Below are 16,700 nucleotides of genomic sequence, written 5' to 3'. Positions count from 1 at the left end.
TATTTGCTAAATGTCTTGATCTAGTTACAGGTGGTGAACGTACAAAAGGTGGTGAACGTCTTGCTCGGTGCATTCACTGAATATCCTATTAGTTTTAAAAAGGAAAGAAAAATTATAATAAGTTATCCAATCAATAGACTTTTCTGATTTTGCCCACGTTTCGAATAGCCAAAAGATGCAGCAGAGGGGCAGGATTCGTTTGGTCTCAATATAATTGAGGACTGTTTGGCTCCAATAACCCGGTCCACGTACAAATCCAACTATTACTACGAACCAGAAAATTTTGATGTCTATCAATTTAACCACTTAAAATAAATTTTCGTAATTTTAAGAAATTTAGATAAGGAGTAGAACAAAAATCTATGTCCTAAAACTAGAATAACGAGAAATAAGAAAGAAAAAGAGTTCGTCGGAAAAATGTCAAAAAGGAAAAATGGTTGAAAAATAAAAGGTGACGGAAAAATTAAAGAAACTTATAAAACTTAAAAGTACTTGACTAACCTAACCTTATTACTACAACTAACTTAAAATTATAATCGCAAATTGAGATTACTAATTGGAATGATAATTGATACATAGTAAAAGGTGTCTAAAAATATTAAAGCTTACAGGAAAAACTAAATCCCAAATGGAATTAAAAAGAAACTAAAACTTAAAAAGGCGTCGCAAAATTCTAAAGCACTTAAATCTTAGTCTAAAAAAAAACTTAAGGAATTCTACGGCAAAGCCTAAAAATCTAGACGTAAAAATAATTATGGCAAAAACTTATGAATTAAAACTAAATATGAGCTAAAAATACAAATATTACGCTAAAACGATTAAAAAGGAAAAAAATATAAAAATATATAAAAAGTTGTAAAAAGTACAATTTTTATAAAAATATTATTTTTATATTATTTATTTTATAAAACTATTAATTTTACAATTTAAATAAACTAATTAAACTAAAAATACAAATTAATTAATATCTAAAATTAATTAATATAATAACTAAACCTAATTAGGGTTTAATATTAATAATAATTAATAATATTCTGTAATTAATGCTGTCGGCAGGTTCAGTAGGGCGTGTCAGATGGGCTCATGCGATCGCATGAGTCCTCAGTTGCCCAGCCATGCGATCGCATGGGCTAGGGTTTCGGGCCACAGAGTGGGCTGCTACAGTACAGGCCGAATTAATAAATTTTTTTTTTTTTGCTGTAAAATATAAAATATATTTATAAATTAAATAAAACTTAAATTTTTACAAACTAAAAAAAATAGAAATAAAGAAACTTTATAAAACTTAAATATTTACCAAACTCTTAAAAAAATATATTTATATTTTTTTTTTCTTTTAATATTTTTGAATATTTAAAACGTATTTTTACAAAAGCGTACTAAAAATAAAAATCTTTTTTTTTTATATTAGCGTTGCGCTTCCGGCTTTTAAGCTAGAATGATGTTCCCCGGCAGCGGCGCCAAAAATACTTGATGTTTTAGCAGAGTAGTATATAAAATAGCTTATATTTTTACAGAAAATACTATTAAATACGATACAATTTTACACAAGATATTTATTTATTTATAGAATGGATATACTTAAACCTTGCTACAACACTTATAGGTAGTGTACCTAATCGTACAGTAGTGTAGTTTTTAGTAAGTCCGGTTCGTTCCACAGGGAATCTTTTTAAACAAAGCTTAACGCTATATTAGTTTACTTTTATAAAAATACAAATATATATATATAAGTAATATTATTATTATAAATGGGGGTTTTTACCGTTTAATGACCGGTTTGTCGATTTTAAAACTTTAGTCGCAGTTAAAACCAAATGTAAAATATTAAAAATAAATACAAGACTTAAATTAAAGCATAAAGTAAATAACGATAATGAAATTGCGAATAATAAAAGTGCGATAAAATAAACTTGCGATAATTAAAAAGTACGATAATTAAAAGTGCAATTAAAAACAATAACAATAAAAATGCGATAATTAGAAGTGCAATTAAATATAAAATAAAGGAAATTAAATATGAAATAAAAGAATTATGCTTATTTAAACTTCCGTAATCATGATGTTTGACGTGTTGATTTTAGTTTTATGCCCATGGGTTAATTGTCCTTTGTCCTGGATTATTTAATATGTCCGTCTGGTTTTTGTCCATAACAGTCCATCAGTCATAAATATAAAGTGCGAGTGTCCTCGTCAAATTATCCTTATACCCGAAGTTAAATATTCCAACTAATTGGGGACTTAAACTGTAACAAGATTTTAATACTTTGTTTAATAATTACACCAGGATGTCGACTGAGTGTAACCCAAGGTTTTAATATTTTGTTATCAATTATACCAAGTGTCCTTGTACATAATTTCACCCCTGTTTTAATTATTCTAGTGGCTATTAATCCATTCCCGTGTCCGGTTAAATGAACGATTATTCGTACATATAAATACCCTGCCCATCGTGTCCGATCGAGTGTATATGGTAATTTATAGGGACGTCCAATTGTAAATCTTTATATTAACATTAACAAACTATCATTTAGTTAAACAAATATAAAGCCCATTAATAGCCCATAGTCTAATTTCCACAAGTGTCGTTCTTTTGTCCAAACCCCAATTATGGTACAAAGCCCAATTACCCAGTTTTAGTAATTAGCCCAACATCATGATTACTTCGGATTAAATAAGCATAATAATAACTTAGCTACGAGACATTAATGTAAAAAGGTTGAACATAACTTACAATGATTAAAAATAGCGTAGCGTTACACGGACAGAATTTCGACTTACACCCTTACAACATTCGCTAACATACCCTTATTATTAGAATTATAATTAAAATTAAAATATAAATTATAAATATATATATATATTTTTTACGTATATTGAGAGAGAGAGATATATGATATCTTTTTACGATCAGAATGCGCGAGCTTTATAGGGAGTTTCTGAAATTGGGGTTCCGCGACTCGCGGCCATTTTGGCCTTCAAACTCCGCGAGTCGCGGAGTTTACTTTTACAGCTCACACAAGCTTGGCTCTTTGTTTACCGACGGTTTAAATATAAATATAATATATTAAATAATTATAAGAATTATTTAAATATTATATTATATTTATGTGCATAGTTGACTTGTAATTTTTAGTCCGTTGCGTCGAGCGTTGAGAGTTGACTCTGGTCCCGGTTCCGGATTTTCGAACGTCCTTGCGTACAATTTAATATCTTGTAATTTGCGTTTTGAATCTTGTACTCTTGTAATTTCGAGACGTTTCTTATCAATAATTGGAACCTCTTTGATTGTCTTTTGTACTTTTGAGCTTTTTGGTCGTTTGCGTCTTCAATTCGTCGAATCTGTCTTTTGTCTTCACCTTTTATTATTTAAACGAATATCACTTGTAAATAGAACAATTGCAACTAAAAGCTTGTCTTTCTTGAGGAATAATGCTATGAAATATATGTTCGTTTTTAGCATTATCAGTGTGAACGTAACAATTTCTCCTTGAAGTCTTACGGCTTTAGATGCCGGAAAGAATTGTTTAAGAAATTTCTCAACTAAAACGTCCCATGTGTCAATCGCCCCTTCAGGTAACGATTCTAACCAATCTTTGGCTTCTCCCTTTAAAGTCCAGGGAAATAACATGAGATATATCTGTTCATCCTAAACTTCTCTTATTTTAAATAGAGTACAGATCCTATTAAAGGTTCGAAGATGTTCGTTTGGATCTTCCTTCGGCGCACCACTAAATTGGCATTGATTAGTTACCATGTGTAGGATTTGTCCTTTAATTTCATAATCTGGCGCATTAATGTCAGGTTGAGTAATTGCGTGACCTTGGCCAGTGCGTTTAGCTCTCATTCAGTCTTCCATACTTAGAGGTTCCAGATTTTCCATAATTTAATTTGTTGAATCTGAATCACTAGAGGATTCTGATTTAATGGTTGGTTCCTCGACAATCTCTGTTTGAATAATTAGTGGTTCCAGATGAAAGATTAATGGTTCAGGATCTCTGAATTGTCCCTGAATATCCTCCGGGTTCTCAATTGTGAGGTCGGGTTCAAAAAATGGATTATCGGAAATTTGAATTGGAGTACTTGGTTGACTGGATGAAGATTCTAAAGAAAAATCAACGGCGACAATATTTGCTAGATGTCTTGATCGAGTTACAGGTGGTGAACGTACAAAAGGTGGTGAACGTTTTGCTCGGTGCATTCACTGAATATCTTATTAGTTATAAAAGATAAAAATTATATAAGTTATCAAATTAATAGACTTTTCTGCTTTTGCCCACGTTTCGAATAGCCAATAGATGCAGCAGGGAGCCAGAACCCTTTAAATCGGAAGCTCACAACTCAGCCACTAACAAATCCAACTATTACTACGAAGCAGAAAATTTGGATGTCAATCAATTTAACCACTTAAAATAATTTTTCGTTGAAATTTAAAGAAATTTTAGAGAAGAAATAGAAAAAAACTAAGTCCTAAAAACTAGAGCGGCGAAAAATAAGAAAGAAAAAGAGCGCGTCGAAAAACGTCAAAAAATAAATGGTCGAAAAATAATAGGCGTCGAAAAATAAAAATAAGAAAGTAGCGCGTCGAAACTTAAAAAGGAACTAAAAACTAAGAATTAAAAGTTACGTCTAAAAATATTAAAGCTTAGAGAAATACTATATCTCAAATGGCAATAACTTAAAAAGTACTAAAATATAAAAACGGCATCGCAAAATTCTAAAGGACCTAAATCTTAGTCTAAAGAAAAAGCACTTAAGGGATTTTACGGCAAAGCCTAGAAATCTAGAAATAAAAATAACTATGGCAAAAACTATGACTTAAAACTAAATACGAGCGAAAAATACAAATATTACGCTAAAACGAATAAAAAGATACAAAATATAAAAATAAACTTAAAGTTGTAAAAAGTACAATTTTTATAAAAATATTATTTTTATATTATTTATTTTTTAAAAGTATTAATTTTATATATTAATAAAAACTAATTAAACATAAAATATAAATTATAAATAAACTAAAACAAATAAATATTAAATATAACCCTAATTAGGGTTTTAGTTAAATAATAATAATAATTATTATTACTCCGTAATCTGGTCGCCTGAGGTATCAGACAGGTCAAATCAAGCCATGCGATCGCATGGTTTGATAGTTAAATTTCCATGCGGTCCCATGGGGAAGATTTTCGGGCCAGGATATTGGGCTTCAACAGTGATCGGGCCGAGTTCTTATATATATATTTTTTTCTTTTTCTGTTTTATATATTTATATAAAAATATTTATATAAAACTTATATTTTAACAAACTAAAATAAAGAAACTTTATAAAACTTATATATTTACCAATCTCTTAAAAATATATAAATTTTGTTTTTCTTTTCTTTTTTTTAATATTTAAAACGTATATTTTTTTTTTATACAAAGAACTTAATAAAAAAAAATTTATAGCGTTGCGCTTTCGGCGTTTTAGTGTCCCCGGCAGCGGCGCCAAAAATACTTGATGTTAAATCGAAGGGGTATAAAATACTATTAATTTTTACAAGGAAATACTATTAAATACGATACAATTTTACACAAGATATTTATTTATTTATAGAATGAATATACCTAAACCTTGCTACAACACTTATAGGCAGTGTACCTAATCGTACAGTAGTGTAGTTTTCAGTAAGTCCGGTTCATTCCACAGGGATCTTTAGCCAAGCTTAACGCTATATTTTTAACTTATAATTGTAAAAATATAAAAATATATATAAGTAGTATTATTATTATAAAATGGGGTTTTACCATTTAATGACCGGTTTGTCGATTTTAAAACTTTAGTCGCAGTTAAAACCTAATGTAAAATATTAAAAATAAATATAACTTAATTTAAAGCGTAAAGTAAATAACGATAATGAAATTGCGATAAATAAAAGTGCGATAAAATAAAATTGCGATAATTAAAGAGTACGATAATTAAAAGTGCAATTAAATACGAAATAAAGGAATTATGCTTATTTAAACTTCCGTAATCATGATGTTCGACGTGTTGTTTTTAGTTTATTCCCATGGGTTAATTGTCCTTTGTCTTGGATTATTTGATATGTCCATACAGATTTGTCCATAATAGTCCATCAGTCATAATCATAAAATGCGAAAGTCTTCGTCAAATTATTCTTATTCCCGAAGTCAAATATTCCAACTAATTGGGGATTCGAATTGTAACAAGGTCTTAATACTTTGTTTAATGAATACACCAGGTTATCGACTGCGTGTAGTCCAAGGTTTTACTACTTTGTTAACAATTACACTAATTACCCTTGCATGTAATCTACCCCTGTTTCAATAAGTCTATTAACTATTAATCCAATCCCGTGTCTGGTAAAATGAACAATTATTGGTATTTATAGATATCCCGCCCACCGTGCCCAGTCAAGCATATGTGGTTATATATAAATACGTCAAATTATAAGTCTATATATTAAATCAACGAGGTATCATTTAGTTAATATAAAACCCATTAATAGCCCATAGTCTAATTTTCACAAGTGTTGTCCTTTTATCTAAACCCCAATTATGGTCCAAAGCCCAATTACCCAATTTTAATATTTAGCCCAACATCACGATTACTTCGGCATTAAATAAGCATAATAAAAACTTAGCTACGAGACATTAAATTAAAAAGGTTGAACATAACTTACAATGATTAAAAATAGCGTAGCGTTACACGGACAGAATTTCGACTTACACCCTTACAACATTCGCTAACATACCCTTATTATTAGATTTAAAATTAAAATTAAAATTATAATATATATATATATATATATATATATATATATATATATATATATATATATATATATATATTATACGAGTGAGAGATAGAGGAAAGATATCTTGATATATGATCACCAAACTGCGAAATTTATAGGCATGTGGCCAGTCACCTACTGCCATGCGATCGCATAGAAAATGCTCTTCCAGGCCATGCGATCGCATGGCCCCTTTTTCCAGCTCACATGAACTTGTTTCCTAGCTTGCCGACGGTTTTAAATATAATATATAATATATAAATAATTTTAAGAATTATTTAAATATTATATTATATTTATGTGCATAGTTGACTCGTAATTTTTAGTCCGTTGCGTCGAGCGTTGAGAGTTGACTCTGGTCCCGGTTCCGGATTTTTGAACGTCCTTGCGTACAATTTAATATCTTGTATTTTGCGTTTCGCGTCTTGTACTCTTGTAATTTTGTGACGTTTCTCATCAATAATTTGAACCACTTTGATTGTACTTTGTACTTTTGAGCTTTTTGGTCGTTTGCGTCTTCAATTCGTCGAATCTGTCTTTTGTCTTCACCTTTTATTATTTAAACGAATATCACTTGTAAATAGAACAATTGCAACTAAAATCTTGTCTTTTTTGAGGGATAATACTATGAAATATATGTTCGTTTTTAGCATTATCAAATATTTCCACACTTGAGCGTTGCTTGTCCTCAAGCAATATAGTCTTGAAATAAAAACATACTAGAATCACTTCTTTATTCTTCACACTTTGTACATCAGTGATTTCTATACGGCGGTATGAACAATGGTAGTAACGATGTGGTTTACAGTCCCACATGACTATAAAAATTTAGATCCTTAAGGAAATTGGATCTTTATGAAAACATTTGATCTTTTGAAAATACGATCTAACTTTTACCCTAGATAAGTTTTCCGGAATAACCCTTCACCGGTGTTTGCAAATTATTTTTGTGGGTTTTGTGGGTTTCAGATTTTAAAATTTTAGCTCAAAACTTGCGGTTTTGTGTCACCCACTTGCTAACCTTGTATTAGGAAAGCAACACGTCCAGTATACTTGCTCCGTATATTACCTTTCGATAAACTACCGTCCGGTTGTAAAGGAAAGCGTTGAACAAGCAACTATTAAGGAAATGTCCCCTGATATGCTTTTAATTATGGTCTATAACGTGTCGGATGCAATTACTATCCTTTGTAGGAGCAATAGTAAAGCTCGCCCTTATAATTTTTCGGTCTGGCACAAGATCTTGTCTTCGACCATGCTATGAAATCACCGTTCTTACGGTTGACACCCGATTTGGTTCAGGTGACCTGATGAATTCCAGGTGAATTCCTAGAATTTTACGTTCAATGGTAATGAACGCATTAAAAATGGGTTTTCAGAAAACAAATCGGTTTGTAATTTGATCAAAATATTTTCTCGTTCAAGCTCGAGTTTAGATATCATCGAATTCCATGAGTTTGTAATTCTCAATCTTTAAGGTCAATCTCTAGGATTGAGTAATATCAGTCTTAAAAGCTGATTTTTAATCTTTAAGGAGATTATCCTTTTCTGGGGATCTGATTCATTAGTCTTATCAAGCTAATTTGAATGGCACCCTCCTCATTTTACGAGACAGATCCTCTCATGGTTAGGATAAGTCTGACCACTTGGCGACCCTGTTTGATGCTGAGGTCCGTAGATTTCCTGCTGATTTTAGTGATGACTTTTCTAGATTTTTCGTCAACCTACAGCTGGTCTGGACAACAACTTCATGACCTAAATCAAGAAGCGCGTGTCTTTTTCGGAAGACTTTACTTCCTTTTAATGATGGAATTGATTCATCGTGTAGATCCATCTTTCTTTCAAATATATTACAGTTTTCCGAGTAAAACGGTTAATTTTTTCCAAAATAAAAGTATCTTCAATTATTTATACAAAAATATGTGATATATGTTTTTAAATAACTTGGAAAAATTTTCCCACACTTGGCTTTTATTTTCCTTTTTATTGTTCTCTATTCAATTTTAAATGAATTCTAACATTTTGGTTTGTTTCTCAATTTATGTCCTTTCTGAGGTAACAATAATTTCGGTGTTGACACCTAGTTTTATCGTTCATAAATATGTATAAACATGATTTTGAATTCATTTAATTGAAAATTTTGAAAAATTTTACTAGAATTGGGTAGTCAGTATATAAGACTAGGGCTGTTCTTTATTATCAGAGAGCACTAGATTCTAATACAACTACTGTGTTACTAGTATTTTTAATGGTAACCAAGTGTATAAGTTAAAATTTTAAAAATCCTAAATAATTTAACCCCTTCCCACACTTAAGATCTTGCAATGCCCTCATTTGCAAGAAATCAGTAACAATTTAAATTATTGAGGGTGATTAGCGTAGAAAAATGATTAAATTTTACCAAAGTTTCCAAACATATTGGCGTTTGTTTGTTGAATGATAAATGGGTGCACATCATTTGTTCATTCCGTCTTGTTGTTACATCACTTTTATTTTTCGTTTTGTCGTCAAAATTAGTAGCTTTTGCTGAACTTAATGCCAGTCTTTGAAAATGTGCTGTTTTACCCTGTTGTGTACATGAAATAAAATACATACAATACAAATATATACATGAATGGTAATTTGAAATGGGACTTAAAATCCCACTTTCAAATCAAATATGAAATATTAGTATCAAATATTAAACAATACATTAATGTATCACAATATCATATGTTTAAACATAAATAAAAATCATAAAAAGATAAAAATCATAGAAATCACCAATAGGAACTATATCAATCTGGATAGGGGTTCCAGTTCATGTCGTCGTCCGGGTTCCATGGTTGGTGATAGGTGTACTGGTAGGCCTGGTTAGGGTTGTAGAGAGTATATGGTGGTCTCATCTCGGGCTGGTGTGGAGGATAGTAAGCGGGTCGGGTCGGAACGTAGTGATCCTGAGGTGACAGCCGGCTCATAATCTGACGCTGATGATAGTCCCATCTATCATGCTGTCGTTTGCCTGGAATGCTCGTAATCATTCCGGGCTTGCCACTACTACATCCGACGAAATCTCTCCGCGTTTGTCATATCTACCTCATCTACACGCTGGTAGACGTCAGTCATAGCCTCCCTAATGACATCCCTAATGTCATCCGCTTCCTCCATTTCCTCATCTGAAACTCTCTCTACTTGAGGATGACTACCTTCATAGGGTACTGCCTGGTTTCGTCTGCTCTTTAATACCTTAGCACCCTGATAGACCTTCAATCCTAAAGGCTTAACCTGTTCCCTACATTCCAAAAATGGAGCCCCTTGGTCCCTATCTACACCCAAATACTCTCCAATGAGAGTAACAAAAATACCTCCTCCTATAATCCCCCCTTCCTGTATTCCTTCCACCATTTTAGACAAATAAAAACCAACACAGTAGGGGATATTAACAAAGCTTCTTGGGTCTCGAATACACTTTAGGTAAAATAAATCATGTAAGGTCATTTTCTCCTTGTTGTGACCTCTCTGTGTAATCGAGTTAGCCAGAAATCTATGAATTATACGAAGTTCGGCTTTGTTAATATGTAAGTAGGAGTGTTTTCCTCCCAGCGTAAAAACATTATAGTTTGACATATGCCTCCAAATGGCGTTCGCGTCAAAATTCCTATCTACCCTTTCACCACGATAAATCAAATTCATACAATTGGGTAGTAGCAATTCACTAGGAGTGTAAATCTGTAATGCCCTGGCCATGTCCAGCATGGACATCCTGTACATCCTACAGCCAAGTATAAATCTAAGAAAACTTCTATCATCTAATATCTACATCTAGATTTAATGCTATAGTACTCATCAACTCAACACACCATTCCTTATATACAGGTCTACGAATGGTGAATAGACGTTCCCAATCGGTAAAAGAAGAAATGCCATACCTTTGGATCAGATGCTCCCTAACTGAGTTAGCTAGTTGGACCCTTTCCAAAGGATCCCAATCGATTACCCTTGGCACTTTTACATTTTTCGGTATCAGTTTGAATTTGTTACTTTGATATGATGGGTAATCTCTCCAGCTTCTATCGAATCTCAGATTAGGATGCAACGTGTGTTCAGGAATCGTTGGGTATTCTACTGGCAGATGCATCGGAAATACTATGAAGGCATCAACAAATTGTAGCGGATCATAATAAGGTACGTGTTGATCAGGTTGTTGTTGTGGTTCCTGTTGTTGTTCTTGTTCGGGCTCGTATTGCATTTCTGGTTCAGGTTCTGGAGCAGGTCGTCTAGATGATGATGAAGCACCATCAGTATCTGTAAATCTCTACAAAACACATTAAACACAAAATTTGTGCATCCAAATATGCATTAGTGTTAGCAAAATGACAACTTGAAACAATTAAATTAACATGTTCAATCAAAATTAAACTTATACACATTTTCACAATTTTAACAATTCTACACTTTTTCAAATAAGCATATATGAAAATGTATACAAAGTTCATAAGCATTTAACTCAAATAACATGTCAAAATAGTCATTACTAGCAATTAAACAAGTCTCAAATGGCAATTATATCAAATTAATCAAGTTCATGAATTTTGGACCTAAAAAGTCTACTTTAATTCTCAAAAATCATGTTTAGGATCAAAGTTTGGATCATTTAGCTACCTAAACATGTTACACTACTTAATTTAGCAATAATTCATGACAAAAATTGGCCATAACCTGTTTATAGCATTAGTGGGTCTGGACTTCGCCCGTGTCTGCATGTCAAAAGTTTTGCTTATCATTTCTAGTCAGAAATCATCTGTTTATCATCCTTAGAAAATTACATGCTTATCATTCTTAGTCTAGACACATCTTACTGCATTGATTGCATGAATAGTATATAGACGAAATTCATATCTTAGCGTATCTGCTAATTCATACCTTAGCGTATCTGTTACTGTAAACTTTGCCTGACATATTCCGTAAATTCCTCCGTAATCTACGAAGTCTTTTGTTCTATATATATGGATATTCTATGTAATTAGAATACCAGTCGATAGCCGAAAATCATTTCATATCGAAAAAAATCCTTTATTCAATCGTACGAAATGGAACTCGCCACTAGTTCAAGTTCTTCGGAATCCGACAGCTATTTCGACATGGATGATCACCTAAGCTCCGAAAGTAGCGTCACCAGAATGAATCAACCAATCATCCATCCCCAATTCATCTGATGGGTTCGTAGTCGACTTAATCAATGGAAACGAGAAGAAAGCGGTCCTTTACATCAACCAAATTCACTTCTTGGCGAAGAACCTGGAGCACTTACCGGCGAACCAGTCCGAAACACCATTTTCACTATCATTTCCAGAATAGCTCGCAACGATTACATAATATCTTCAATTCTAAACCTTATTCATCAGTTCGTCCCAACCGAAAATCATCCCAGTGTGATAGAAGAAGTCAACGAACTCCGCGCTCGAGTAATCAATTTGGAGAATATGGTGCAAAACTTACCAGCTTCAGCAACATCACCAGCATCTACAGTACCACCAACAACTCAAGTTTCAACATCACATGCCTCAACATCACAACTTATACCTCGAACCTAATCATCGTTCTACCTATCTTTCTACGTCATATATCTTCGTTCTATCTGACGATTAGGTAATCTCTAATGTTTTAGAGATTATGTACTCTAGTTCTAACCGTAAATCATATGAGTTTAATATCATATTAACTCATTAAATCCATGATTACATCTGAAGAAAATATATATGTAAATATATTTTCATAAAGATTGTAATTAAAAAATTCTTTTGTACAAACTGTTAATGGTGAAAATATTTTAACGGGTAGGTAATACTCGAGGAATATTTAGATTTCACATTAATGTGTTACACTGTACATTATTCAAATCCGATTCAACAGTCATCTACTATCCTACATACAATCACAGATACACGTATTCGTTCACCAAGAATAACCATTTTCGTTCCAAATCAAATCCATATACGAGTTTCTGCCAATCAAAATCCAAGTCAAGATTTGACAAGTGGCACAATGAAGAAAATAATGAATAAAATAAAATTGATTAGTAACCAATTAATTAACTACGTAAAATTTCTTCACCATATTCTGATCTTAGATATTTTAAATTCTAAGATTATATATTGGACTATTGGACTACTAACCTTGGACAATTAAAAAGCATTAACAGAATAGGAAATATAAATTATAACACATTTTGATTTAAAACATCGTTAATAAGCTACATCTTCTACAATTAAACATTTTCTTCAATTTTGCCACTTGATTTCATCCTAAACATCATTTGTATCTTGATGATTATGATCTACGTTCAAACCCTTTGAAATTCTTGAAACACTTCGGATTGATAACCAATGATTCAGTTATGATAACTTTGAATGTTGATGAAGCAGTAAAACTATAGATGGTCTTAATGGCCAAAAGTTTGATGATAAAGAATAGAGTGTTGGAAACACTCAATAAAAAATTGATACTGGAAAGCGAATTATGCAAAACTATGAAGGAGGCTGTGGACAAATCACCAGAATTAAACATGTACTTAACGAATCCATACGATTCAGTACCTGACGAAATCTCTAGTGAATATCTTGCTCCTTTATTATTCTAAATCCTTGCAAAAGAATTTTCTTCAGTAACCTTCGATCTTAGAAATTCCAGAATATCATCATAAATATCTTCGATATTTCTGAAGATATTTTCATAAGTATTCTTGTTTGAAATTATCTATCTCCTCGTACTATCTATGTTACATCATAAAAGAAACTGTTTTAGTTTATGTCTTTCTATAAAATTTGAATTTAAATTATGAATGATTTCTGGAGAAGTGTTGGGAATTTAAGCATGAGTTAGTATAATATAATGACGCCCGACCAACGTGATTATATTACAGTAAGTCATGCTAAATTTCTAATGGAACGTGATAATGGTTCATAGATCATACCCTCATCATATACCATGTTACATAACTCTTTCATTTATTTTCTTGATAGTTCTATTCTTACCGTGATTCCAACAATCTGCTAATTAATCATGCTATTACATTTTCCTTCTGATTAGAAGATTTCTTTAAAATTCCTTAAATTCCGGAAGTCAACTATGACTACGTCAAAAGTTAAGACGAAACTTTATTACCTCATTTCATTCTTTTGTGACAGCTTCATCCATACGCTTCAAGTAACCAAATCGTTTTATCTACATTACTCATTAATGATAAAACTCTATTTATCAATTCATATTAGTCATGAAAACATTTTTATGGTTAATCATGACGACCTTACTCAAATTTTGGGACGAAATTTCTTTAACGGGTAGGTACTGTGACGACCCGGAAATTTCCGACCAAATTTAAACTTAATCTTTATATGATTTCGACACGATAGGCAAAGTCTGTTAGGTTAAGTCTCAAAAATTTTGAACTATTTTCACATATGCATTTTACCCTTCGACCACTTCCGATGATTCACGAACAATTATTTGTAATATATATATATATATATATATATATATATATATATATATATATATATATATATATATATATAATAAATTAAAATAATAAAATACAAAGTTAATTATTAGAACTACATAGGTAAAATAATATACAAAATAGTTAAATTGATATTAGAATGGATATATATATATATATATATATATATATATATATATATATATATATATATATATATATATAATTTATATATATATGTATTATCATATTGTAATATAAATAATGTGTAGATATTAAATATTTAATAAATGTTATTATATAATATATTATGTAATTATTAAATACTAGTACATAACTAATAATAAAAACTGCAAGTTAAAATATAAATATTATAACAAATATTATTATTACTACTTTTATTATTATTATAAATATTAATACCAATAGTATCATTAATATTAATTAGTATTATTATTAATATTATTAGTAATATTATTATTATCAATTATTAATTATTAAACCTAATGAAATTATCATTATTGTTGTCAGTAATATCATTATATTATTATAATCAGTATTTTTAAATGTATTATTATTATCTTATAAATAATAACATGATTATTATTAATATGATTATTATTAATATTACTAAAATATTTATATTGTTTATAACATATGAAAACAGAAAAGAATAGAAAGATATGTACGAATCAGTTTCATATTACCATCAACTGTATGGATTTTTGTTTACTATCCCTGAATTGGTTACGAATAGAATTGAATCACAGATATACACAAAATCTGTTAGAATCAAAATCAGATATAATCATTCTGTAAGATACAAAGCATTGTTAGATATTAATTAGATTGAGAATCAAATTCAGTTGTGTATCAACATCACTTTTCTTTTAATATTATTCTATCCGTCCTTCCTATCTGCAACTTGTACCATCGAATCTTCACTTCAATAAGACAATCCAGTAACTACAAATTCAGTTGAAGGTCTTACTCAGCTTTTATTTCCTTCTGTTCCAGATTGATTCTTCTGGTCGACTACTTCCAAGGTATACAACAAAAGCTGTCAGAAATAAATATCAATCAAGTGTACGAATTTGTTAGAGGTCCTAATCTACTTTTATTTCTCCTTATTTTCTTCTTCCTGCTCGAATATCTTGTCAACCTTCTGCACTACAAACCAAATCGATCGTACATTGGAGTTCTATTATAATCCTTCAAAAGCACAATATATATATATATATATATATATATATATATATATATATATATATATATATATATATATATATATATATATATATATATATATATATATCCGCTACTACAATTATAAGAAGATAATTATTAAGATACATATACATAGGCATATAATACTTACACTTATATAAAAACCCACATCGGGTATCATCACACACCACGACTTGCAACTCCTTCTCATTGTTGCTGCTATTTGGTTACCCATGTTTCTGTTACCATCAACAATCACCTACACATGTGTTTTTCGTCTTCTCTTCTTTCTTCTGTCCGAGGTAAATCCCATAACACCATCGTCATTTTTTAGTTTGTTTCACACTTTCACGATGTAAACCGCCACTACCCAACACCCAATTGTAACTGATATATTGCCGTATCCTGCCCGAGATACCATGTCTATTTTTCTGCCCAAAAAGCCCCACCATAAGCTACACTATATCGCTATTGTTGCTGCTATTTTTTCTGTTTTGGTAGAGTAAAACGCAGACCCAAACCACTCCAACAACTGCAACCTGCTGCCATGTTATTTCTGTTTTCTACTTCAGTTATAAACCTTTGAAACCCATTTAACCACCAATAACTGCTACTAATTAACGGCTACTGCAGTTGTTATACTTTCTGTCTTTCTGTCTTTCTATCTGTTTCAAACGATCAAACTATGATGAACACCACCCTTTTACTGCTGCGTTTATTTCTGGTTTTAAGAAATAAAAATAGAAAGATGATGATTTATGGTACAGAGAGAAGATGAACTGTGATAGTAATATATTGATGAGAGGACGAGTTGGTGATTTAAAAGCAAATAAGAGGATATTGATTGATGATGATGATGATGATGGACGGTTCTTTTTTTTTTCTTTTGGTCGACAAACCCTAATCAAACTAACCCCACTTCAATCAACGTGCAACTTGTGTTCCTTAATTATAATCAGCGGTTTTAAATTCTACACGTTTCCCTTCTTTTTTTATATGATTGCCAACAACTACAAAGCCAAATTACCCCACTTGAATTATTTTTAAAGGAGCCCTTTCTATTATTTTTTTTAGAAACAGAAGAATTAGTACACGTATCATTACAAGGTCAGAAGTAACGGGCTGTTGTGGTGGGCCTGAGTATATCTTGGGCTCATAATTTTGTTCTTGGGTCGAAGAGTATGATTGGGCCGAAACAG

Source organism: Rutidosis leptorrhynchoides, chromosome 11 (genome assembly GCF_046630445.1).
Source record: "Rutidosis leptorrhynchoides isolate AG116_Rl617_1_P2 chromosome 11, CSIRO_AGI_Rlap_v1, whole genome shotgun sequence".
In the NCBI taxonomy this organism is placed as follows: Eukaryota; Viridiplantae; Streptophyta; class Magnoliopsida; order Asterales; family Asteraceae; genus Rutidosis; species Rutidosis leptorrhynchoides.
Note: the sequence above shows the minus strand (reverse complement) of the source record.